The sequence below is a fragment of the Heterodontus francisci genome, chromosome 12 (assembly GCF_036365525.1).
Source record: "Heterodontus francisci isolate sHetFra1 chromosome 12, sHetFra1.hap1, whole genome shotgun sequence".
NCBI classification, from domain to species: domain Eukaryota; kingdom Metazoa; phylum Chordata; class Chondrichthyes; order Heterodontiformes; family Heterodontidae; genus Heterodontus; species Heterodontus francisci.
The window spans coordinates 73658170-73680538 of NC_090382.1; the positions used below are offsets into that span (position 1 = coordinate 73658170).

Consider the following 22369-nt stretch of genomic DNA (forward strand, 5'->3'; position numbering starts at 1 on the left):
TGGAGAAGTAAGGGGAGGGGGAAAAGAGAATTGGATGAGAGGGAGGGTGAAAAGAGAATTGGGGGAGTGGGAGGGGGTAAGAGAATTGGGGGAGTGGGAGGGGGTAAGAGAATTGGGGGAGTGGGGAGGGGGTAAGAGAATTGGGGGAGTGGGAGGGAGTAAGAGAATTGGGGAGTGGGAGGGGGTAAGAGAATTGGGGGAGAGGGAGGGGGTAAGAGAATTGGGAGAGAGGGAGGGGGTAAGAGAATTGGGGGAGAGGGAGGGGGTAAGAGAATTGGGGGAGAGGGAGGGGGGTAAGAAGTGGAGGGAGGGGAAAGTGAAGTGGGGGAGGGGAAATTGGGGAGGGGGAGGGGAAATTGGGGAGGGGGGAGGGGAAATTGGGGAGGGGAAAGTGAAGTGGGGGGAGGGGGAGGGGAAAGAGAATTGGGGGAGGGGGAGGGGAAAGAGAAGTGGTGGGGGGAGGGGGAGGGGAAAGAGAAGTGGTGGGGCGAGGGGGAAAGAAGTGGGGGAGGGAGAGGGGAAATAGAAGTGGGGGAGTGGGAAAGAGAAGTGGGGGAGGGAGAAAGAGGGGTGAGGGAGGGGGAAAGAGGGGTGAGGGAGGGGGAAAGAGGGGTGAGGGAGGGGGAAAGAGAATTGGGGGGTGGGGGAGGGAGAAAAAGAAGTGGGGGAGGGGTTAAGAGAAGTGGGGAGGGGGAAAGTGAAGTAGGGGGAGGGGGAAAGTGAAGTGGGGGAGGGGGAAAGTGAAGTAGGGGGAGGGGGAAAGTGAAGTAGGGGGAGGGGGAAAGTGTAGTGGGGGAGGGGGAAAGTGAAGTGGGGGAGGGGGAAAGTGAAGTGGGGGAGGGGGAAAGTGAAGTGGGGGAGGGGGAAAGTGAAGTGGGGGAGGGGGAAAGTGAAGTGGGGGAGGTGGAGGGGGGAAGGAGAAGGAGGGGGTAGGAGAAGTAAGGGGAGGGGGAAAAGAGAATTGGATGAGAGGGAGGGGGGAAAAGAGAATTGGGGGAGAGGGAGGGGGTAAGAGAATTGAGGGAGAGGGAGGGGGTAAGAGAATTGAGGGAGAGGGAGGGGGGAAAGAGAATTGGGGGAGAGGGAGGGGGAAAGAGAATTGGGGGAGAGGGAGGGGGAAAGAGAATTGGGGGAGGGGGAGGGGGTAAGAGAAGTGGAGGGAGGGGAAAGTGAAGTGGGGGAGGGGAAATTGAAGTGGGGTAGGGGGGGGAAATTGAAGTGGGGGAGGGGGAGGGGGAAGAAGTGGAGGAGGTGGAGGGGGAAGGAGAAATAAGGGGAGGGGGAAAAGAGAATTGGGGGAGGGGGAGGGGGAAAGAGAGGTGGGGGTCGGGAGAGGTGGGGGAGGGTAGGGGGAAGAGAAGTGGGGGAGGGTTTGAAAGAGAAGTGGGGGGAGGGAGAAAGGGAAATGGTGAAGGGCGAAAGAGAAGTGGGGGGAGGGGAAAGAGAAGTAGGGGGAGGGGAAAGAGAAGTGGGGGAGGGGAGGGGGAAAGAGAAGTGGGGGGAGGGGAGGGGGAAAGAGAAGTGGGGGGAGGGGAGGGGGAAAGAGAAGTGGGGGGAGGGGAGGGGGAAAGAGAAGTGGGGGGAGGGGAGGGGGAAAGAGAAGTGGGGGGATGGGGAAAGAGAAGTGGGGGGAGGGGAGGGGGAAAGAGAAGTGGGGGGATGGGGAAAGAGAAGTGGGGGGAAGGGGGAGGTGGAAAGAGAAGTGGGGGGAGGGGGAGGTGGAAAGAGAAGTGGGGGGAGGGGGAGGTGGAAAGAGAAGTGGGGGGAGGGGGAGGTGGAAAGAGAAGTGGGGGGAGGGGGAGGTGGAAAGAGAAGTGGGGGGAGGGGGAGGTGGAAAGAGAAGTGGGGGTGGGGGAGGGAGAAAAATAAGTGGGGGAGGGAGAAAAATAAGTGGGGGAGGGAGAAAAATAAGTGGGGGAGGGAGAAAAATAAGTGGGGGAGGGAGAAAAATAAGTGAGGGAGGGAGAAAAATAAGTGGGGGTAGGGGGGGAAAGAGAAGTGGGGGTAGGGGGGGAAAGAGAAGTGGGGGTAGGGGGGAAGAGAAGTGGGGGTAGGGGGGGAAAGAGAAGTGGGGGTAGGGGGGGAAAGAGAAGTGGGGGTAGGGGGGGAAAGAGAAGTGGGGGTAGGGGGGAAAGAGAAGTGGGGGGTAGGGGGGAAAGAGAAGTGGGGGTAGGGGGGAAAGAGAAGTGGGGGTAGGGGGGAAAGAGAAGTGGGGGTAGGGGGGAAAGTGAAGTGGGGGTAGGGGGGAAAGTGAAGTGGGGGTAGGGGGGAAAGTGAAGTGGGGGAGGGGGGAAAGTGGTGGGGAGGGGGAAAGTGGTGGGGAGGGGGAAAGTGGTGGGGAGGGGAAAGTGGTGGGGGGAGGGGGAAGGAGAAGTGGGGGAGGGGGAAGGAGAAGTAAGGGGAGGGGGAAGGAGAAGTGGGGGAGGTGGAGGGGGAAGGAGAAGTAAGGGGAGGGGGAAGGAGAAGTAAGGGAAGGGGGAAAAGAGAATTGGGGAGAGGGAGGGGGAAAGAGAATTGGGGGAGAGGGAGGGGGAAAGAGTGGTGGGGGTCGGGAGAGGGAGATGGGGGAGGGTAGGGGAAAGAGAAGTGGGGGAGAGGAGGAAAGAGAACTTATGGGAGGGTTTGAAAGAGAAGTGGGGGAGGGAGAAAGGGAAATGGTGAAGGGGGAAAGAGAAGTGGGGGGAGGAGGAGGGGGAAAGAGATGTGGGGGGAGGGGGGAGGGGGGAAGGAGAGGTGGGGGGAGGGGGAGGGGGAAGGAGAGGTGGGGGGAGGGGGAGGGGGAAAGGAGAAGGAGAGGGGTAGGAGAAGTAAGGGGAGGGGGAAAAGAGAATTGGATGAGAGGGAGGGTGAAAAGAGAATTGGGGGAGTGGGAGGGGGTAAGAGAATTGGGGGAGAGGGAGGGGGTAAGAGAATTGGGAGAGTGGGAGGGGGTAAGAGAATTGGGGGAGAGGGAGGGGGTAAGAGAATTGGGAGAGTGGGAGGGGGTAAGAGAATTGGGGGAGAGGGAGGGGGTAAGAGAATTGGGGGAGAGGGAGGGGATAAGAGAATTGGGGGAGAGGGAGGGGGTAAGAGAAGTGGAGGGAGGGGGAAAGTGAAGTGGGGGAGGGGAAATTGAAGTTAGGGAGGTGGAGGGGGGAAGGAGAAGTAAGGGGAGGGGGAAAAGAGAATTGGGGGAGAGGGAGGGGGAAAGAGAGGTGGGGGTCGGGAGAGGTGGGGGAGGGTAGGGGGAAGAGAAGTGGGGGAGAGGGGGAAAGAGAAGTCGGGGGAGGTGGAGGGGGAAAGAGAAGTGGGGGTAGGGGGAAAGAAGTGGGTGTAGGGGGAAAGAAGTGGGGTGTAGGGGGAAAGAAGTGGGTGTAGGGGGAAAGAAGTGCGGGGAGGGGGCAATAAGTGGGGGGAGGGGGCAATAAGTGAGGGGAAAAGAGATGTGGGGGAGGGGAAAAGAGATGTGGGGGCGGGGGAAAGAGATGTGGGGCGGGGGAAAGAGATGTGGGGGCGGGGGAAAGAGAAGTGGGGGCGGGGGAAAGAGAAGTGGGGGGCGGGGGAAAGAGAAGTGGGGGCGGGGGAAAGAGAAGTGGGGGCGGGGAAAGAGAAGTGGGGGCGGGGAAAGAGAAGTGGGGGCGGGGGGAAAGAGAAGTGGGGGCGGGGGAAAGAGAAGTCGGGGGAGGTGGAGGGGGAAAGAGAAGTGGGGGAGGGGGCAATAAGTGGGGGGAGGGTGAGGGGAAAAGAGATGTAGGGGAGGGGGAAAAGAGATGTGGGGGCGGGGAAAAGAGATGTGGGGGCGGGAAAGAGATGTGGGGGGCGGGGAAAAGAGATGTGGGGGCGGGGAAAGAGAAGTGGGGGCGGGGAAAAGAGAAGTGGGGGCGGGGGAAAAGAGAAGTGGGGGCGGGGGAAAGAGAAGTGGGGGCGGGGGAAAGAGAAGTGGGGGCGGGGGGAAAGAGAAGTGGGGGCGGGGGAAAGAGAAGTGGGGGCGGGGGGAAAGAGAAGTGGGGGCGGGGAAAGAGAAGTGGGGGCGGGGGAAAGAGAGGTGGGGGGCGGGGGAAAGAGAGGTGGGGGGCGGGGGAAAGAGAGGTGGGGGCGGGGGGAAGAGAGTTGGGGGGCGTGGGAAAGAGAGGTGGGGGGCGTGGGAAAGAGAGGTGGGGGGCGGGGGAAAGAGAGGTGGGGGGCGGGGGAAAGAGAGGTGGGGGGCGGGGGAAAGAGAGGTGGGGGGCGGGGGAAAGAGAGGTGGGGGGCGGGGGGAAAGAGAGGTGGGGGGCGGGGGAAGAGAGGTGGGGGGCGGGGAAAGAGAGGTGGGGGGCGGGGGAAAGAGAGGTGGGGGGCGGGGGAAAGAGAGGTGGGGGGGCGGGGGAAAGAGAGGTGGGGGGCGGGGGAAAGAGAGGTGGGGGGCGGGGGAAAGAGAGGTGGGGGGCGGGGGAAAGAGAGGTGGGGGGCGGGGGAAAGAGAAGTGGGGGGCGGGGGAAAGAGAAGTGGGGGGCGGGGGAAAGAGAAGTGGGGGAGGGGAGGGGGAAATTGAAGTTGGGGAGGGGGAAAGAGAAGTGGGGGGAGTGGGAAAGAGAAGTGGGGGGAGTGGGGAAAGAGAAGTGGGGGGAGTGGGAAAGAGAAGTGGGGGGAGTGGGAAAGAGAAGTGGGGGAGGGGGATGGGGAAAGAAAAGGAGGGAGAAAAAGCAGTGGGGGGAGGGAGGAAGGAGACGGGGGAAAGAGAAGTGGGGAAGGGAGGAAGGTTAAATGGGGGAACGGAAAGTGAAGTGGGGGAGAGGGAGGGGGGGAAAGCGAAGTGGAGGAGGGGGGAAAGCGAAGTGGGGTAGGGGGAAGGGAAAAGCTAAGTGGGGGAGTGGGAAGGGGAAAGAGAAGTGGGGGAGGTGAGGGGGAAAGCGAAGTGGGGAGGGGAGGGGGAAAGAGAAGTGGGGAAGGGGAGAGAGTTGTGGGGGAGGGGGATAGAGAGTTGGCGTGGGGGAGGGGGAAAGAAAAGTGGGGGAGGGGGGCGGGAAAGAGAGTGGGGGAGGGGGAGGGGGAAAGAAAAGTGGGGGGAGGGGGCGGGGGAAAGCGAGTGGGGGAGGGGGAGGGGGGAAAGAGAAGTGGGGGAGGGGGAGGGGAAAGAGAAGTGGGGGAGGGGGAGGGGAAAGAGAATTGGGGGAGGGGAAAGAGAAGTGGTGGGGGGACGGGGGAAAGAGAAGTGGGGGAGGGAGAAAGAGGGGAGAGGGTGAGGGAGGGGGAAAGAGAATTGGGGGGTGGGGGAGGGAGAAAAAGAAGTGGGGGAGGGGGTAAGAGAAGTGGGGGTAGGGGGAAAGTGAAGTGGGAGGAGGGGGAAAGTGAAGTGGGGAGGGGGAAAGTGAAGTTGGGGGAGGGGGAAAGTGAAGTTGGGGGAGGGGGAAAGTGAAGTTGGGGGAGGGGGAAAGTGAAGTGGGGTGGGGGAAAGTGAAGTGGGGGTGGGGGAAAGTGAAGTGGGGGGTGGGGGAAAGTGAAGTGGGGGTGGGGGAAGGAGAGGTGGGGGAGGTGGAGGGGGGAAGGAGAAGGAGGGGGGTAGGAGAAGTAAGGGGAGGGGGAAAAAGAGAATTGGATGAGAGGGAGGGTGAAAAGAGAATTGGGGGAGAGGGAGGGGGTAAGAGAATTGGGGGAGAGGGAGGGGGTAAGAGAATTGAGGGAGAGGCAGGGGGAAAGAGAATTGGGGGAGAGGGAGGGGGTAAGAGAAGTGGAGGGGAGGGGGAAAGTGAAGTGGGGGAGGGGAAATTGAAGTGGGGGATGGGAAATTGGTGGGGTAGGGGGAGGGGGAAGGAGAAGTAAGGGGAGGGGGAAAAGAGAATTGGGGAGAGGGAGGGGAAAAGAGAATTGGGGAGAGGGAGGGGGAAAGAGAATTGGGGGAGAGGGTGGGGGTCGGGAGAGGGAGGTGGGGGAGGGTTAGGGGGAAAGAGAAGTGGGGGAGGGTTTGAAAGAGAAGTGGGGGAAGGGAGAAAGGGAAATGGTGAAGGGGGAAAGAGAAGTGGGGGGAGGGGAGGGGGAAAGAGAAGTGGGGTGAGGGGTGGTGGAAAGAGAAGTGGGGGAGGGGAGGGGGAAGAGAAGTGGGGGAGGGGGGGAAAGCGAAGTGGGGTAGGGGGAAGGGAAAAGCTAAGTGGGGAAGTGGGAAGGGGAAAGAGAAGTGGGGGAGGTGAGGGGGAAAGCGAAGTGGGGAGGGGAGGGGGAAAGAGAAGTGGGGAAGGGGAGAGAGTTGTGGGGGAGGGGGATAGAGAGTTGGCGTGGGGGAGGGGGAAAGAAAAGTGGGGGAGGGGGCGGGAAAGAGAGTGGGGGAGGGGGAGGGGGAAAGAAAAGTGGGGGAGGGGGCGGGAAAGCGAGTGGGGGGAGGGGGAGGGGGGAAAGAGAAGTGGGGGAGGGGGAGGGGGAAAGAGAAGTGGGGGAGGGGGAGGGGAAAGAGAATTGGGGGAGGGGAAAGAGAAGTGGTGGGGGGACGGGGAAAGAGAAGTGGGGGAGGGAGAAAGAGGGGTGAGGGAGGGGGAAAGAGAATTGGGGGGTGGGGGAGGGAGAAAAAGAAGTGGGGGAGGGGGTAAGAGAAGTGGGGGGTAGGGGGAAAGTGAAGTGGGAGGAGGGGGAAAGTGAAGTGGGGAGGGGGAAAGTGAAGTTGGGGGGAGGGGGAAAGTGAAGTGGGGGTGGGGGAAAGTGAAGTGGGGGTGGGGGAAAGTGAAGTGGGGGTGGGGGAAAGTGAAGTGGGGGTGGGGGAAAGTGAAGTGGGGGTGGGGGAAGAAGAGGTGGGGGAGGTGGAGGGGGGAAGGAGAAGGAGGGGGTAGGAGAAGTAAGGGGAGGGGAAAAAGAGAATTGGATGAGAGGGAGGGTGAAAAGAGAATTGGGGGAGAGGGAGGGGGTAAGAGAATTGGGGGAGAGGGAGGGGGTAAGAGAATTGAGGGAGAGGCAGGGGGAAAGAGAATTGGGGGAGAGGGAGGGGGTAAGAGAAGTGGAGGGAGGGGGAAAGTGAAGTGGGGGAGGGAAATTGAAGTGGGGGAGGGGAAATTGGTGGGGTAGGGGGAGGGGGAAGGAGAAGTAAGGGGAGGGGGAAAAGAGAATTGGGGAGAGGGAGGGGAAAGAGAATTGGGGAGAGGGAGGGGAAAAGAGAATTGGGGAGAGGGAGGGGGAAAGAGAATTGGGGGAGAGGGTGGGGGTCGGGAGAGGGAGGTGGGGGAGGGTAGGGGGAAAGAGAAGTGGGGGAGGGTTTGAAAGAGAAGTGGGGGAAGGGAGAAAGGGAAATGGTGAAGGGGGAAATCGAAGTGGGGGGAGGGGAGGGGGAAAGAGAAGTGGGGTGAGGGGTGGTGGAAAGAGAAGTGGGGGAGGGGAGGGGGAAAGAGAAGTGGGGTGAGGGGTGGTGGAAAGAGAAGTGGGGGAGGGGGGAAAGCGAAGTGGGGTAGGGGAAGGGAAAAGCTAAGTGGGGGAGTGGGAAGGGGAAAGAGAAGTGGGGGAGGTGAGGGGAAAAGCGAAGTGGGGAGGGGAGGGGGAAAGAGAAGTGGGGAAGGGGAGAGAGTTGTGGGGGAGGGGGATAGAGAGTTGGCGTGGGGGAGGGGGAAAGAAAAGTGGGGGAGGGGGCGGGAAAGAGAGTGGGGGAGGGGGAGGGGGAAAGAAAAGTGGGGGAGGGGGCGGGAAAGCGAGTGGGGGAGGGGGAGGGGGAAAGAGAAGTGGGGGAGGGGGAGGGGGAAAGAGAAGTGGGGGAGGGGGGAGGGGAAAGAGAATTGGGGGAGGGGAAAGAGAAGTGGTGGGGGGACGGGGAAAGAGAAGTGGGGGAGGGAGAAAGAGGGGTGAGGGAGGGGGAAAGAGAATTGGGGGGTGGGGGAGGGAGAAAAAGAAGTGGGGGAGGGGGTAAGAGAAGTGGGGGTAGGGGGAAAGTGAAGTGGGAGGAGGGGGAAAGTGAAGTGGGGAGGGGGAAAGTGAAGTTGGGGGAGGGGGAAAGTGAAGTTGGGGGTGGGGGAAAGTGAAGTTGGGGGTGGGGGAAAGTGAAGTGGGAGTGGCGGAAAGTGAAGTGGGGGGTGGGGGAAAGTGAAGTGGGGGTGGGGGAAGGAGAGGTGGGGGAGGTGGAGGGGGGAAGGAGAAGGAGGGGGTAGGAGAAGTAAGGGGAGGGGAAAAAGAGAATTGGATGAGAGGGAGGGTGAAAAGAGAATTGGGGGGAGAGGGAGGGGGTAAGAGAAGTGGAGGGAGGGGGAAAGTGAAGTGGGGGAGGGGAAATTGAAGTGGGGGAGGGGAAATTGGTGGGGTAGGGGGAGGGGGAAGGAGAAGTAAGGGGAGGGGGAAAAGAGAATTGGGGAGAGGGAGGGGAAAAGAGAATTGGGGAGAGGGGAGGGGGAAAGAGAATTGGGGGAGAGGGTGGGGGTCGGGAGAGGGAGGTGGGGAGGGTAGGGGGAAAGAGAAGTGGGGGAGGGTTTGAAAGAGAAGTGGGGGAAGGGAGAAAGGGAAATGGTGAAGGGGGAAAGAGAAGTTGGGGGGAGGGGAGGGGGAAAGAGAAGTGGGGTGAGGGGTGGTGGAAATAGAAGTGGGGGAGGGGAGGGGGAAAGAGAAGTGGGGTGAGGGGGTGGTGGAAAGCAGAAGTGGGGGAGGGGGGAAAGCGAAGTGGGGTAGGGGGAAGGGAAAAGCTAAGTGGGGGAGTGGGAAGGGGAAAGAGAAGTGGGGGAGGTGAGGGGGGAAAGCGAAGTGGGGAGGGGAGGGGGAAAGAGAAGTGGGGAGGGGGAGAGAGTTGTGGGGGAGGGGGATAGAGAGTTGGCGTGGGGGAGGGGGAAAGAAAAGTGGGGGAGGGGCGGGAAAGAGAGTGGGGGAGGGGGAGGGGGAAAGAAAAGTGGGGGAGGGGGCGGGAAAGCGAGTGGGGGAGGGGGAGGGGGAAAGAGAAGTGGGGGAGGGGGAGGGGAAAGAGAATTGGGGGAGGGGAAAGAGAAGTGGTGGGGGGACGGGGAAAGAGAAGTGGGGGAGGGAGAAAGAGGGGTGAGGGAGGGGGAAAAGAAGTTGGGGAGGGGGTTAAGAGAAGTGGGGGTAGGGGGAAAGTGAAGTGGGAGGAGGGGGAAAGTGAAGTGGGGAGGGGGAAAGTGAAGTTGGGGGAGGGGGAAAGTGAAGTTGGGGGAGGGGGAAAGTGAAGTGGGGGTGGGGGAAAGTGAAGTGGGGGGTGGGGGAAAGTGAAGTGGGGGTGGGGGAAAGTGAAGTGGGGGTGGGGGAAAGTGAAGTGGGGGTGGGGGAAAGTGAAGTGGGGGTGGGGGAAAGTGAAGTGGGGGTGGGGGAAGGAGAGGTGGGGGAGGTGGAGGGGGGAAGGAGAAGGAGGGGGTAGGAGAAGTAAGGGGAGGGGAAAAAGAGAATTGGATGAGAGGGAGGGTGAAAAGAGAATTGGGGGAGAGGGAGGGGGTAAGAGAATTGGGGGAGAGGGAGGGGGTAAGAGAATTGAGGGAGAGGCAGGGGGAAAGAGAATTGGGGGAGAGGGAGGGGGTAAGAGAAGTGGAGGGAGGGGGAAAGTGAAGTGGGGGAGGGGAAATTGAAGTGGGGGAGGGGAAATTGGTGGGGGAGGGGGAGGGGGAAGGAGAAGTAAGGGGAGGGGGAAAAGAGAATTGGGGAGAGGGAGGGGAAAAGAGAATTGGGGAGAGGGAGGGGGAAAGAGAATTGGGGGAGAGGGTGGGGGTCGGGAGAGGGAGGTGGGGGGAGGGTAGGGGGAAAGAGAAGTGGGGGAGGGTTTGAAAGAGAAGTGGGGGAAGGGAGAAAGGGAAATGGTGAAGGGGAAAGAGAAGTGGGGGGAGGGGAGGGGGAAGAGAAGTGGGGTGAGGGGTGGTGGAAAGAGAAGTGGGGGAGGGGAGGGGGAAAGAGAAGTGGGGTGAGGGGTGGTGGAAAGAGAAGTGGGGGAGGGGGGGAGGGGAAAGTGAAGTGAGGGGAGGGGGAGGGGAGGGGGGAAGGAGAAGGAGAGGGGTAGGAGAAGTAAGGGGAGGGGGAAAAGAGAATTGGATGAGAGGGAGGGTGCAAAGAGAATTGGGGGTTGGGAGGGGGGTAAGAGAATTGGGAGAGAGGGAGGGGGTAAGAGAATTGGGGGAGAGGGAGGGGGGTATGAGAATTGGGGGAGAGGGAGGGGGTAAGAAGTGGAGGGAGGGGGAAAGTGAAGTGGGGGAGGGGAAAGTGAAGTGGGGGAGGGGAAATTGGGGAGGGGGAGGGGAAAGTGAAGTGGGGGGAGGGGAAATTGAAGTGGGGGAGGGGAAATTGAAGTGGGGGAGGGGAAATTGAAGTGGGGGAGGGGAGGGGAAGAGAATTGGGGGAGGGGGAGGGGAAAGAGAAGTGGTGGGGGGAGGGGAAAGAGAAGTGGTGGGGGGGAGGGGAAAGAGAAGTGGTGGGGGGAGGGGAAAGAAGTGGGGGTGGGAGAGGGGAATAGAAGTGGGGGAGTGGGAAAGAGAAGTGGGGGGTGGGGGAGGGAGGAAAAAGAAGTGGGGGAGGGGTTAAGAGAAGTGGGGGTAGGGGGGAAAGTGAAGTGGGAGGAGGGGGAAAGTGAAGTGGGGGAGACGGAAAGTGAAGTGGGGGGAGGGGGAAAGTGAAGTAGGGGGAGGGGGGAAAGTGAAGTGGGGGAGGGGGAAAGTGAAGTGGGGAGGGTGAAAGTGAAGTAGGGGGAGGGGGAAAGTGAAGTAGGGGGAGGGGGAAAGTGTAGTGGGGGAGGGGGAAAGTGAAGTGGGGGAGGGGGAAAGTGAAGTGGGGGAGGGGGAAGTGAAGTGGGGGAGGGGGAAAGTGAAGTGGGGGAGGGGGGAAAGTGAAGTGGGGGAGGGGGAAAGTAAGTGGGGGAGGGGGAAAGTAAAGTGGGGGAGGGGGAAAGTGAAGTGGGGGAGGGGGAAAGTGAAGTGGGGGGAGGGGGAAAGTGAAGTGGGGGAGGGGGAAAGTGAAGTGGGGAAGGTGGAGGGGGAAGGAGAAGGAGGGGGTAGGAGAAGTAAGGGGAGGGGGGAAAAGAAAATTGGACGAGAGGGAGGGTGAAAAGAGAATTGGGGGAGAGGGAGGGGGTAAGAGAATTGAGGGAGAGGGAGGGGAAGAGAATTGGGGGAGAGGGAGGGGGAAAGAGAATTGGGGGAGAGGGAGGGGGAAAGAGAATTGGGGGAGAGGGAGGGGGAAAGAGAATTGGGGGAGGCTGGTAAGAGAAGTGGAGGGAGGGGAAAGTGAAGTGGGGGAGGGGAAATTGAAGTGGGGTAGGGGGAGGGGGAAGGAGAAGTGGAGGAGGTGGAGGGGGAAGTAGAAGTAAGGGGAGGGGGAAAAGAGAATTGGGGGAGGGGGAGGGGGAAAAAGAGGTGGGGGTCGGGAGAGGTGGGGGAGGGTAGGGGGAAGAGAAGTGGGGGAGGGTTTGAAAGAGAAGTGGGGGGAGGGAGAAAGGGAAATGGTGAAGGGGGAAAGAGAAGTGGGGGGAGGGGAAAGAGAAGTAGGGGGAGGGGAAAGAGAAGTAGGGGGAGGGGAAAGAGAAGTGGGGGGAGGGGAAAGAGAAGTGGGGGGAGGGGAAGAGAAGTGGGGGAGGGGGAAAGAGAAGTGGGGGGAAGGGGGAGGTGGAAAGAGAAGTGGGGGGAGGGGGAAGGGGGAGGTGGAAAGAGAAGTGGGGGGAGGGGGAGGTGGAAAGAGAAGTGGGGGTGGGGGAGGGAGAAAAATAAGTGGGGGAGGGAGAAAAATAAGTGGGGGAGGGAGAAAAATAAGTGGGGGAGGGAGAAAAATAAGTGGGGGAGGGGGTAAGAGAAGTGGGGGTAGGGGGTAAGAGAAGTGGGGGTAGGGGAAAGAGAAGTGGGGGTAGGGGGGAAAGAGAAGTGGGGGTAGGGGGGAAAGAGAAGTGGGGGTAGGGGGGAAAGAGAAGTGGGGGTAGGGGGGAAAGTGAAGTGGGGGTAGGGGGGAAAGTGAAGTGGGGGTAGGGGGGAAAGTGAAGTGGGGGTAGGGGGGAAAGTGAAGTGGGGGAGGGGGGAAAGTGAAGTGGGGGAGGGGGGAAAGTGAAGTGGGGGAGGGGGGAAAGTGAAGTGGGGGGAGGGGGAAAGTGAAGTGGGGAGGGGGAAAGTGAAGTGGGGAGGTGGAGGGGGAAGGAGAAGTAAGGGGAGGGGGAAGGAGAAGTAAGGGAAGGGGGAAAAGAGAATTGGGGAGAGGGAGGGGGAAAGAGAATTGGGGAGAGGTAGGGGGAAAGAGAGGTGGGGGTCGGGAGAGGGAGATGGGGGAGGGTAGGGGAAGAGAAGTGGGGGAGAGGAGGCAAGAGAACTTATGGGAGGGTTTGAAAGAGAAGTGGGGAGGGAGAAAGGGAAATGGTGAAGGGGGAAAGAGAAGTGGGGGGAGGGGGAGGGGGAAAGTGATGTGGGGGGAGGGGGAGGGGAAGGAGGTGGGGGAGGGGGAGGGGGGGAAAGGAGGTGGGGGAGGGGGAGGGGAAAGGAGAAGGAGAGGGGTAGGAGAAGTAAGGGGAGGGGGAAAAGAGAATTGGATGAGAGGGAGGGTGAAAGAGAATTGGGGGAGTGGGAGGGGGTAAGAGAATTGGGGGAGTGGGAGGGGGTAAGAGAATTGGGGGAGAGGGAGGGGGTAAGAGAATTGGGGAGAGGGAGGGGGTAAGAGAATTGGGGAGAGGGAGGGGGTAAGAGAATTGGGGAGAGGGAGGGGGAAAGAGAATTGGGGAGAGGGAGGGGGTAAGAGAAGTGGAGGGAGGGGGTAAGAGAAGTGGAGGGAGGGGGAAAGTGAAGTGGGGGAGGGGAAAGTGAAGTGGGGGAGGGGATATTGAAGTTAGGGAGGTGGAGGGGGGAAGGAGAAGTAAGGGGAGGGGGAAAAGAGAATTGGGGGAGAGGGAGGGGGAAAGAGAATTGGGTGAGAGGGAGGGGGAAAGAGAGGTGGGGGTCGGGAGAGGTGGGGGAGGGTAGGGGGAAGAGAAGTGGGGGAGAGGGGGAAAGAGAAGTTATGGGAGGGTTTGAAAGAGAAGTGGGGGGAGGGAGAAAGGGAAATGGTGAAGGGGGAAAGAGAAGTGGGGGGAGGGGGAGGGGGAAAGAGAAGTGGGGGGAGGGGGAGGGGGAAAGAGAAGTGGGGGGAGGGGGAGGGGGAAAGAGAAGTGGGGGGAGGGGGAAAGAGAAGTGGGGGGTGGGGGAGGGAGACAGAGAAGTGGGGGAGGGAGAAAGATAAGTGGGGGTAGGGGGGAAAGTGAAGTGGGGGAGGGGGAAAGTGGTGGGGGAGGGGGAAGGAGAAGTGGGGGAGGTGGGGAGGTGGGGAGGGGGAAGGAGAAGTAAGGGGAGGGGGAAAAGAGAATTGGGGAGAGGGAGGGGGAAAGAGAATTGGGGGAGAGGGAGGGGGAAAGAGAGGTGGGGGTCGGGAGCGGGAGGGAGAGAGGGAGGTGGGGGAGGGTAGGGGGAAAGAGAAGTGGGGGGAGGGAGAAAGGGAAATGGTGAAGGGGGAAAGAGAAGTGGGGGGAGGGGGAGGGGGAGGGGGAAAGAGAAGTGGGGGAGGGGGAAAGAGAAGTGGGGTGAGGGGGAAAGAGAAGTGGGGTGAGGGGGAAAGAGAAGTGGGGTGAGGGGGAAAGAGAAGTGGGGTGAGGGGGAAAGAGAAGTGGGGTGAGGGGGAAAGAGAAGTGGGGGGAGGGGGAAAGTGGTGGGGGGAGGGGAAAGTGAAGTGGGGGAGGGGGAAGGGGAAAGGAGAGGTGGGGGAGTGGGAGGGGGGAAGGAGAAGGAGAGGGGTAGGAGAAGTAAGGGGAGGGGGAAAAGAGAATTGGATGAGAGGGAGGGTGAAAAGAGAATTGGGAGAGTGGGAGGGGGTAAGAGAATTGGGGGAGAGGGAGGGGGTAAGAGAATTGTGGGAGAGGGAGGGGGAAAGTGAAGTGGGGGAGGGGAAATTGAAGTGGGGGAGGTGGAGGGGGAAAGGAGAAGTAAGGGGAGGGGGAAAAGAGAATTGGGGGAGAGGGAGGGGGAAAGAGAGGTGGGGGTCGGGAGAGGTGGGGGAGGGTAGAGGGAAGAGAGGTGGGGGAGGGTAGAGGGAAGAGAAGTGGAGGAGAGTGGGGAAGAGAAGTGGGGGAGAGGGGGAAAGAGATGTTCTGGGAGGGTTTGAAAGAGAAGTGGGGGGAGGGAGAAAGGGAAATGGTGAAGGGAGAAAGGGAAATGGTGAAGGGGGAAAGAGAAGTGGGGGGAGGGGGAGGGGGAGAGAGAAGTGTGGGGAGGGGGAAAGAGAAGTGGGGGGAGGGGGAGGTGGAAAGAGAAGTGGGGGGTGGGGGAGGGAGACAGAGAAGTGGGGGAGGGGCTGAGAAGTGGGGGTAGGGGGGGAAAGTGAAGTGGGGGAGGGGGAAAGTGAAGTGGGGGAGGGGGATAGTGGTGGGGGAGGAGGAAAGTGAAGTGGGGGGAGGGGGAAGGAGAAGTGGGGGAGGTGGAGGGGGGAAGGAGAAGTAAGGGGAGGGTTAAAAGAGAATTGTGGAGAGGGAGGGGGAAAGAGAATTGGGGGAGAGGGAGGGGGAAAGAGAGGTGGGGGTCGAGAGCGGGAGGGAGAGAGGGAGGTGGGGGAGGGTAGGGGGAAAGAGAAGTGGGGGGAGGGGGAGGGGAAAGTGAAGTGGGGGGAGGAGGAGGGGGAAGGAGAGGTGGGGGAGGGGGGAAGGAGAAGGAGAGGGGTAGGAGAAGTAAGGGGAGGGAGAAAAGAGAATTGGATGGGAGGGTGAAAAGAGAATTGGGGGAGAGGGAGGGGGTAAGAGAATTGGGAGAGTGGGAGGGGGTAAGAGAATTGGGAGAGTGGGAGGGGGTAAGAGAATTGGGAGAGTGGGAGGGAGTAAGAGAATTGGGGAGAGGGAGGGGGTAAGAGAATTGGGGGAGAGGGGGGGGTAAGAGAATTGGGGGAGAGGGAGGGGTAAGAGAAGTGGAGGGAGGGGGAAAGTGAAGTGGGGGAGGAGAAAGTGAAGTGGGGGAGGAGAAAGTGAAGTGGGGGAGGAGAAAGTGAAGTGGGGGAGGGGAAATTGAAGTGGGGGAGGTGGAGGGGGAAGGAGAAGTAAGGGGAGGGGGAAAAGAGAATTGGGGGAGAGGGAGGGGGTAAGAGAATTGGGGGAGAGGGAGGGGGTAAGAGAATTGGGGGAGAGGGAGGGGGTAAGAGAATTGGGGGAGAGGGAGGGGGTAAGAGAATTGGGGGAGAGGGAGGGGTAAGAGAAGTGGAGGGAGGGGGAAAGTGAAGTGGGGGAGGAGAAAGTGAAGTGGGGGAGGGGAAATTGAAGTGGGGGAGGTGGAGGGGGGAAGGAGAAGTGAGGGGGGAAGGAGAAGTAAGGGGAGGGGAAAAGAGAATTGGGGGAGAGGGAGGGGGAAAGAGAATTGGGGGAGAGGGAGGGGGAAAGAGAATTGGGGGAGAGGGAGAGGGAAAGAGAATTGGGGGAGAGGGAGGGGGAAAGAGAATTGGGGGAGAGGGAGGGGGAAAGAGAATTGGGGGAGAGGGAGGGGGAAAGAGGGGAGGGGGAAAGAGGGGAGGGGGAAAGAGAGGTGGGGGAGGGTAGGGGGAAGAGAAGTGGGGGAGAGGGGGGAAGAGAAGTGGGGGAGAGGGGGGAAGAGAAGTTATGGGAGGGTTTGAAAGAGAAGTGGGGGGAGGGAGAAAGGGAAATGGTGTAGGGGAAAGAGAAGTGGGGGGAGGGGGAGGGGGAAAGAGAAGTGGGGGGGAGGGGGAAAGAGAAGTGGGGGGAGGGGGAGGGGGAAAGAGAAGTGGGGGGAGGGGGAGGGGGAGGGGGAAAGAGAAGTGGGGGGAGGGGGAGGGGGAGGGGGAAAGAGAAGTGGGGGGAGGGGGAGGGGGAAAGAGAAGTGGGGGGAGGGGGAGGTGGAAAGAGAAGTGGGGGGAGGGGGAGGTGGAAAGAGAAGTGGGGGGAGGGGGAGGTGGAAAGAGAAGTGGGGGGAGGGGGAGGTGGAAAGAGAAGTGGGGGGTGGGGGAGGGAGACAGAGAAGTGGGGGGTGGGGGAGGGAGACAGAGAAGTGGGGGAGGGAGAAAAATAAGTGGGGGAGGGGCTAAGAGAAGTGGGGGTAGGGGGGAAAGTGAAGTGGGGGAGGGGGAAAGTGAAGTGGGGGAGGGGGAAAGTGAAGTGGGGGAGGGGGAAAGTGAAGTGGGGGAGGGGGTAAGTGGTGGGGGAGGAGGAAAGTGAAGTGGGGGGAGGGGGAAGGAGAAGTGGGGGAGGTGGATGGGGAAGGAGAAGTAAGGGGAGGGGGAAAAGAGAATTGGGGAGAGGGAGGGGGAAAGAGAATTGGGGAGAGGGAGGGGGAAAGAGAATTGGGGGAGAGGGAGGGGGAAAGAGAGGTGGGGGTCGGGAGCGAGAGGGAGGTGGGGGAGGGTAGGGGGAAAGAGGTGGGGGTAGGGGGAAAGAGGTGGGGGGAGGGGGAAAGAGAAGTGGGGGGAGGGAGAAAGGGAAATGGTGAAGGGGAAAGAGAAGTTGGGGGAGGGGGAAAGGGAAGTGGGGGGAGGGGGAGGTGGAAAGAGCAGTGGGGTGAGGGGGAGGGGAAAGAGAAGTGGGGGGAGGGCAAAGAAGTGGGGGAGGGGGAGGGGAAAGAGAAGTTGGGTGGGGGATAGAGAAGTGGGGCGAGGGGGAGGAGGAAAAAGAAGTAGGGGGAGGGGTGGGTTGGAGAAGTAGGGGGAGGGGTGGGTTGGAGAAGTAGGGGGAGGGGTGGGTTGGAGAAGTAGGGGGAGGGTTGGGTTGGAGAAGTGGGGGGAGGGGAGGAGGATAGAGAAGTGGGGTGAGGGGGTGGTGGAAAGAGAAGTGTGGTGAGGGGGTGTTGGAAAGAGGTGGGGGGAGGGGGAAAGAGAAGTGGGGGGAGGGGGAGGGGGAAAGAGAAGTGGGGGGAGGGGGAGGGGGAAAGAGAAGTGGGGGGAGGGGGAGGGGGAAAGAGAAGTGGGGGGAGGGGGAGGGGGAAAGAGAAGTGGGGGGAGGGGGAAAGAGAAGTGGGGGGAGGGGGAGGGGGAAAGAGAAGTGGGGGGAGGGGGAGGGGGAAAGAGAAGTGGGGGGAGGGGGAAGAGAAGTGGGGGGAGGGGGAAGAGAAGTGGGGGGAGGGGGAAGAGAAGTGGGGGGAGGGGGAAGAGAAGTGGGGGGAGGGGGGAAGAGAAGTGGGGGGAGGGGGGAAGAGAAGTGGGGGGAGGGGGAAAGAGAAGTGGGGGGAGGGGGAAGAGAAGTGGGGGGAGGGGGAAGAGAAGTGGGGGGAGGGGGAAGAGAAGTGGGGGGAGGGGGAAGAGAAGTGGGGGGAGGGGGAAGAGAAGTGGGGGGAGGGGGAAGAGAAGTGGGGGGAGGGGGAAGAGAAGTGGGGGGAGGGGGAGGGGGAAGAGAAGTGGGGGGAGGGGGAGGGGGAAGAGAAGTGGGGGGAGGGGGAGGGGGAAGAGAAGTGGGGGGAGGGGGAGGGGAAGAGAAGTGGGGGGAGGGGGAGGGGAAGAGAAGTGGGGGGAGGGGGAGGGGGAGGGGAAGAGAAGTGGGGGGAGGGGGAGGGGAAGAGAAGTGGGGGGAGGGGGAGGGGAAAGAGAAGTGGGGGGAGGGGGAGGGGAAAGAGAAGTGGGGGGAGGGGGAGGGGAAAGAGAAGTGGGGGGAGGGGGAGGGGAAAGAGAAGTGGGGGGAGGGGGAGGGGAAAGAGAAGTGGGGGGAGGGGGAGGGGAAAGAGAAGTGGGGTGGGGGAAAGAGAAGTGGGGTGGGGGGAGGGGGATAGAGAAGTGGGGGGTGGAGGAGGGGGTTAGAGTAGTGGGGGAGGGGGAGGGGAAAGAGAAGTGGGGCGAGGGAGCAAGAGAAGTGGGGGGAGGGGGAGGAGGAAAAAGAAGTGGGGTGAGGGGGTGGTGGAAAGAGAAGTGGGGTGAGGGGGTGGTGGAAAGAGGTGGGGGGAGGGGGAAAGAGAAGTGGGGGGAGGGGAAAGAGAAGTGGGGGGAGGGCAAAGAAGTGGGGGGAGGGGGAGGGGAAAAAGAAGTGGGGGGAGGGGGAGGGGAAAGAGAAGTGGAGTGGGGGAAAGAGAAGTGGGGGGAGGAGGAAAAAGAAGTAGGGGAGGGGGTGGGTTGGAGAAGTGGGGGGAGGGGAGGGGGATAGAGAAGTGGGGGGAGGGGAGGGGAATAGAGAAGTGGGGGGTGGAGGAGGGGGTTAGAGTAGTGGGGGAGGGGGAATGAAGTGGGGGGAGTGGAGGGGGAAAGAGGTGGGGGAGGGGATGGGAAAAGAGAAGTAGGGGGAGGAGGAAAGAGAAGTGGGGGGAGGAGGAAAGAGAAGTGGGGGGAGGAGGAAAGAGAAGTGGGGGGAGGGGGAAAGAGAAGTAGGGGGAGGGGAAAGAGAAGTGGGGTGGGGGAAAGAGAAGTGGGGTGGGGGAAAGAGAAGTGGGGTGGGGGGAAGAGAAGTGGGGGGAGGGGGAGGGGAAAGAGAAGTGGGGTGGGGGAAAGAGAAGTGGGGTGGGGGAAAGAGAAGTGGGGCGAGGGAGCAAGAGAAGTGGGGGGAGGGGGAGGGGGAAAAAGAAGTGGGGTGAGGGGGTGGTGGAAAGAGAAGTGGGGTGAGGGGGTGGTGGAAAGAGGTGGGGGGAGGGGGGAAAGAGAAGTGGGGGAGGGGAAAGAGAAGTGGGGGGAGGGGAAAGAGGTGGGGGGAGGGCAAAGAGGTGGGGGGAGGGGGAGGGGAAAGAGAAGTGGGGTGGGGGAAAGAGAAGTGGGGGGAGGAGGAAAAAGAAGTAGGGGAGGGGGTGGGTTGGAGAAGTGGGGGGAGGGGAGGGGGATAGAGAAGTGGGGGGAGGGGAGGGGGATAGAGAAGTGGGGGGTGGAGGAGGGGGTTAGAGTAGTGGGGGAGGGGGAATGAAGTGGGGGGAGTGGAGGGGGAAAGAGGTGGGGGAGGGGACGGGAAAAGAGAAGTAGGGGGAGGAGGAAAGAGAAGTGGGGGGAGGGGGAAAGAGAAGTAGGGGGAGGGGGAAAGAGAAGTAGGGGGAGGGGCAAAGAGAAGTTGGGGGAGGAGGAAAGAGAAGTGAGGGGGAAAAGAGAAGTGGGGTGAGGGGTGGGGCAAAGAGAAGTGGGGTGAGGGGTGGGGCAAAGAGGAGTGGGGGAGGGGAGAAAGAGAAGTGGGGGGAGGGGGAGGAGGAAAGAAGTGGGGGGAGGAGGAAAGAAGTGGGGGGAGGGGGAGGAGGAAAGAAGTGGGGGGAGGTGGAGGGGGTAAGAGAAGTGTGGGTAAAGAAAGTGGGGGAAAGAACTTGGGCTCCGCAGAATCTGAGATCCTTTGAGATTCTGCTTCCCCGCTGTGATTGGCTCTTTCCCCCTCACATTGAACCAGCTCTTTGGGATAAATAAAACCGCGCAGCCGCGAGCCGGAAGTGACGTATGTTTCGATCACCCTATGTCTATGGAATGCATAGAGCGGTTTCTGGTGACGTCATAATGTATCGGCTGCGTCCGCCATTGCAGTGATGATCACACCAGAATTTCAAAAGCAAAAGCATGAATCTCAGCGTCCAGCTTGATTCTGAAGAAATCATATCCGATGCAAAACATTAACTCTGTTTCTCTCTCTACTGATGCTGTCAAACCTGCCGAGTATTTCCAGCACTTTTTTATTTCAGATTTCCAGCATCGCAGTATTTTGCTTTTATTGGATTTTTTTATGTTGACTTTTTGAACAGATTGCCACATAATATACGGGGATGTCGGACTAAGTACGACTGCTCTTTCAAAGAGTCGACAGAGGTACGATGCACCAAATGGCCTCCTTCTATGCCGTGAGTCTCTATATATGACCGTCTACGTTTTGTTGTACTATGATACAACAGCAAAGAATTCTGCACTACAGTTTATATCAGATTAATTTATGAAAAACTTGTATTTTTTGTGAATGCTTAGATAATGAATTCATAATTTCAGTAATGGTTGGCACAGGAGCTATAAAAGAGAGAAATTGCATTTATATAGCGCCTTTCACGATCTCAATGTCTGAAGCGCTTTACAGTCAATAGAAAACTTTAGAAGTGTAGTCACCGTTGTCATGTAGAGAACGCGGAGTTCTAGAAGATTCCTTCCATATAAAGTGGTTGTAATTTTTCCAGAACAAATAAATTCTTATTTTTCTAATAGCATCTGATTTTAGTATTGATATTTAATATCCGAAATCGTTATTCGATGTGAGTTGGCAATTGAATAGTAATCTTGCGCTATGTATGTGCACATATTCCTGAATTCATAGCTCCTATTAACAAAATCTCCGCAAAACAGCAACATAGTGCTTAGCAATGTTACGTTTGTATATTTAGATAAATCATTAAATGTAACGAACGAAAACATTAAATATGTAATACATCATAAATAATACCACGAGGAGCAAGTTTCCAGATTTGTAAAAACACTATAAATTCTTGTTTTTTTGTTGTGACGCAGTAGGCCGGATGAATGTTGACCTAAAGAACACATTTTGAGAAGAATGATTCAATGCAGGACACCAACGTCACTTCAAAAATGTAGATTTATTTTTACAGGGTTCCAGGTTGTGTTGCATTATTTTCCTCAGAATTTGCACATAGTTACTGAGCGGGAATGGTTGTCTTTTTAACACGTTTCAGAGATTCTTCAATCAAATCGCGACCATAACACGTTTGCTCACAAAATAGCTCAATAAAAATGAAGAAAGTAGCCTGCAGTCCATGGTTTTATTTGTTTTTGCATATTTTTAACTTGTAAAATATGTACTATATTTAAAATGTAATCGTAGTATCGCTGGCTCAGTTCTGTTATACACTGAATCGCGCAAATCCAATCTGAATGCAGTTTATACGTCAATTAAAATATAAGAATCGAGAACGAATGCTCATTTCGAAACGGCATAGTTCATGGGAATGCAATGGCATCCCGATTTTCTTTCTTTATCTCCCTATTTACTGCGGCGGATGATGCTCACTTCTTTGCATTGGGTTTCCTGCTCATTCCAGGGCTGTGATCAGGCTCTTTGCTTTTGGCCCATTCAAAATCCCAGCGAACTTCTTTCCACATCACCGTAAAACAATACAAAATCTGGCGTTTGCATAGGCAATGCCAAGATGATTCAATGGTAATTTAAAGTCACTCATAAAAGTTGCCTGAAAGACCTTATTTTTTACGTGGTTGCATGATTTAAAAAAAAAACTACTTTCCGATCAATTTACAAGAGCGGTTCTAAACATCTGTAGAATGCACCCTACACAGAGGGGGTTTCATATATGGAATTAACCATTGGATAATCAATATCGTTTAAAATTTCAGTTTTTAGGTAGTTTCTTGAGCTGCATATACATTGATAGACAACTGAACTAGCTTGAATGTTAAATATTGTTACGTTATTATTCACGCTTTTTCTGCGAGCACATTCGGACATATGCAATGAATGGTAAGTGGATCTTGAATTAGCACATTTTGACGCGGTGAAGGTATCTCAGAATTGGAAATTGCTGATCTAACTTGCTGCTTGGTTTACATCAGGGAGATCATGGGTCTTTTCCAACCTAGCAGCCATAACTTCATTATCCGCTTGAAATACGATGCTCTGGTCTTCACCACTTACCGTGGGTAACAAGAGGAGCCGGTGGTTCGGACAGGGATTATTAATTTCAGAAAGAATAATTTGGTATTGCAACTCTGCCACCGTTCTAAATCTCTTATCTCTCAATGAAATGGAACAATACCTGGGAAAGAGCTTGGATGTGTTTCAAAAGATTAAATAGGCGATTCTTGTCAAAGTGGAAATAAACTATTTTCTGAAACAAAAATGAAACATTACGAAGGGATTATTTATAGCGGTGGCTACTGAAAGCATATGTAAGTTTGAGAGAGATATGCTCAGAGACAGTGAAGCCTTTTTTTGTGGTTATTTTCTGAAAATTAACTTCCCTTTATCCACTGCAAACAAAGAAATAAACTCACTCGCCTCGTAATAAAACTCTGCAGGTGGCGTGGGGAAAGGTACGAGGCTGACATTTGCAGTTTCTACTACATTAATGTTTGACATTCCATGTGGGTCTTCTGTAATGTCAAAGAAATGCTGGTATCTCTCTATTGCACACACACATAATTAGGCACAACATGGCCTACATGTGACTCCAGACCCACAACAATGTAGTTAACTCTTACATGCCCTCTGAAATGGCCTAGCAAGCCACTCAGTTGTATCTAACCGCTACAAAGTCAATAAAAAGGAATTAAACCAGACGGAAGACCCGGCATCGACCCGTTTAGTGATAGGTTCGTCAGTCCCTGCTCTGCCTGTTTCTCCCTTTATACGCCGCCCACTTTCTTTCTCCATACTCCGAAGGGGACTCTCTTTTGTCGTAATCCCATAACCAATCCCCAATTGGGTCGTTCTTCCCCTAGGGCTGCTGTTACTTCCTGTCGTAGGGCCTGTATTTTTTTGTTCATCTGTCCGCCTCATTTTGGTTAAGTACATCCCGTTCTTAACTTGTTCTGCTATCTTGTCCTAAGTCCCCCTATCTGTTTTAGCCTTCACTAAAGCATGGTA

The 22369-nt window shown here is 58.1% G+C and overlaps 1 long non-coding RNA gene across 2 annotated transcripts in view; it reads left to right on the forward strand.

The window, feature by feature from the left end:
• LOC137375923 (uncharacterized) overlaps positions 1-22369 on the forward strand; it is an 80126-nt gene that overhangs the window by 22023 nt on the left and 35734 nt on the right. Inside the window, exons 2-3 of one of the 2 annotated variants that reach the window (XR_010976095.1) lie at positions 19515-19610; positions 20263-20597. This is a non-coding gene — a long non-coding RNA (uncharacterized lncRNA). Of the gene's footprint in view, positions 1-19514; positions 19611-20262; positions 20598-22369 lie in introns of those variants that run through there. The other variant, XR_010976096.1, reaches the window with a different exon arrangement.